The sequence below is a fragment of the Solanum dulcamara genome, chromosome 9 (genome assembly GCF_947179165.1).
Source record: "Solanum dulcamara chromosome 9, daSolDulc1.2, whole genome shotgun sequence".
Classification (NCBI taxonomy): Eukaryota; Viridiplantae; Streptophyta; class Magnoliopsida; order Solanales; family Solanaceae; genus Solanum; species Solanum dulcamara.
This window is the reverse complement of record NC_077245.1, coordinates 46,750,018-46,753,223: the sequence shown is the minus strand read 5'-3', so window position 1 is coordinate 46,753,223 and position 3,206 is coordinate 46,750,018.

Below are 3,206 nucleotides of genomic sequence, written 5' to 3'. Positions count from 1 at the left end.
GGAGGAGAACGATGAGGAGCACCGGTCCCTACATGGTGATATCATGTAGGCAAAACGGTATGCGTTAGTACTTTGAATGTACTAAGTACGTAAGCATGCATGGACATTGAGGAAACATTATAACATTTATGTTATATGAAACATAATGCAATGTATGCATAATCAATCATATAGATATCCTTTAAAACATTCATTTTGTGGAAAAATGACCGTAACCGATATTTAAGATCATGCGAGCTATTACATGGATTCTAACATAACCCCCTACGTTGGCCGAGGAGACTACTTACCAAAAAAAACTCCGTCAACTTTATTCATTTCTTTAACTTTAACTTTAAGGGCTATTTGTGGATCCATTAGCCTAAGCCTACAAGGGCTCCTATGTTGGCACATATTTAATGAGACAAAAGGTTGGTACTAGGATTCCCTTATCGAATCCCACCTCAATGACCCATTCGGTGCTAAGTCAATCCCACAAAATAGTTTAATACTTCAAAATATTCATAGCATATAGCTTGAGAATTCAAAACATCATATTCGGTGATATAGCTCATTAAAATATTTGGTGATTCAAATATGCAAGAATTGTCCTTATTTCATAAAGAATCCATCATTCATAGCATTTCATCATTCTTTTATTTCATAAGACTCCCTTTTGATCATAGACATTGCTTTCATAAATATTTATTTGGAGTCAAAACTGTCAAGTCAAACTTCATTGAAAATGTAATAAAACCAGGTGGGTTCAAATCACTTCAACTTTTAAACATGAATGCAAATTAAATTATGCATAAATACTTTGAAATCAATTAATTAAAAATCCTGCTTTAAATAACCCACCATGAATTTCAAGAACCTTTAAAGAGCTAAATAGAAATAATACTTGCAAACCATCAATTCATACATATGAAATCATTTGGCATCAAAATAGAAAATTAATCATTAGTTTAATCATGATTCATGATATTATGTAGAAATAAGAATTACCCGTAAGAAACTCTTATTTAAAATCAAGAGATTTAGTTGAAAGAGTTTTGAACTACATGGGTGGAAGAATCCATGCATAAACACCCACATAACTTAGAGTAAAACTTAAAGAAAATAAACATAATCATATAATAAAAATACTTTAGGCATGAGAGTGAAAGAAATACTCTCATTGAATCCTTACATACCTGGAATCTAAAGCGTTACTCAGAATCGGAGAACTTAATAAACACTCTTGAATCCTAGCATTTTCTCCTCGCCGGAGCATTTTGTGTACTACTCGTATTATATGAATCACCAGAATAGTATTTATACACAACTAAGAACTAAAACTATATTTTGAGAATGAGTAAAGGAGTGTATAGAGAGAAGAGTTACTTGAGTAAGCCTGATGAACAAAAAGATGAAATAAGGTGGATATTTATAGGTGTGAAGGAGGGACCTAACAATAATTAAAATAATTATAAAGAAAAATCTGAAAATTTAATGAAAGATTATGATGTCTTGGATGATTCAAATGGAGGACTATTGATGTCATGGGTGATGTCAAATTGATTAGATCTTTCCATGGTTGGTTAGATGAGCATTCTTTTAACAGAATACCCTTTTACGGAACTGTGTTTGAAAAAGATAACTTCCTCATTAGGATTTGGTGTCTGCATATTAATTTTTTATCTAGAAGTATACTTTAATGTGGTTCAAGAATCAACCAATTTGGAGCATCCTACATTGAGATATGAGTTTTCTTCTACAAATACTCTATTTTGTCACAGCACCATGTCTTGCAACAATTGATTGTTTTGACCTATTTAACCTCCGAAACTTAAAATATAGTCTTCATAAAAGTTGTAGGTAATTATTTTAGGGTTATCTAAAAATTTGAATCACCTAATTTGGACCATCTTATTAAAATCTATTCTGAAAATACAAAAGCGATATTAGTTTCATTGAGAATTGGAACACCATATACAATATTTTTAGGGGGGTGTTACAGTTAATCATCCACGCCTTGTGGTATATTTGTATACTTGTTTTCTTGTCTATTTGCAGCATGTTTTGCCTTACTCTAGGTTTCACTAGTTCTTGCCTTAAAAATGCATGATTCTGACCAGATAGACCTTAGTTTTCCCCCAACATTGCTTCTAACAGCTTAAATCCATATGGACTACTGTAGTAGAATTGAATCTGGTAGTTTGGGCCTTAGCTAGGCGATACGCTTACTCCGATGACTTTCTATCCTAACTTCCACAATTTTGTCGTATTACGAATTTTGGAGGTGATATCGAGTTTCGTTTTGTGATTCAAGGTTGCTTTCGTCCCAGGTGGGTTTTCTTATTGGCTAGGTGTGGACGGTGTTCCATGGATCTCATTAGCTATGGATCGTTGGGGGCACTTGCAGGAGCTATAGTTTGGCACATCCATTTAATTCAAGCTCCGACCTCGACCGTATTATAACTTTTGAAGAGCATTTGGTTAAATGTTCAGCCTCGTCATTTGGATCATTATAAAGAGCATCCGGTTAGAGGTCCGGTCTCATTCACTTGATATATCTGAACGATTATATTGATACTTCTAGTGAGCATCAGGATAAAGGACCGACCTCCATCCCTTTAGATTTTACTGGTTCGGTTTGAGGTTTTGGTTGTACATTCTTCAGTCTAGGGTTCTTAGATTCAGTTCTTAGAGTTATAGCTATTATGTGTCAATCAAGCTTATGTGGCTCTATTCAGATTTTTATTTAAACTTGTGCACTCTTAAATCCTAGCATTTTCTCCTTGTCATAGCATTTTATGTACTACCAAGAGTATATGAATCACCGGAATAGTATTTCTACACTACTAAGAACTAAACTATATTTTGAGAATGAATAAAGGAGTATATAGAGAGAAGAGTTGCTTGAGAAAACTTGATAAACAAACTGATGAAATAAGGTGGGTATTTATAGGTATGAAGTAGAGACCTAACAATAATTAAAATAATTATAAAGAAAAAATTAAAAATTTAGTGGAAGATTGTGATGTCATTGGTGATGTCAAATGGAGGACTATTGATGTCATGGGTGATGTCAAATGGATCTAGATCTTTCCATGGTTGGTGAGATAAACCTTCTTTTAACGGAATACCCTTTTTTGGAGTTGCGTTTGAAAAAGATAACTTCTTCATTAGGATTTGGTGTTTTCATATGAATTGTTGATCTAGAAGTCTAATTTCATGTCGTT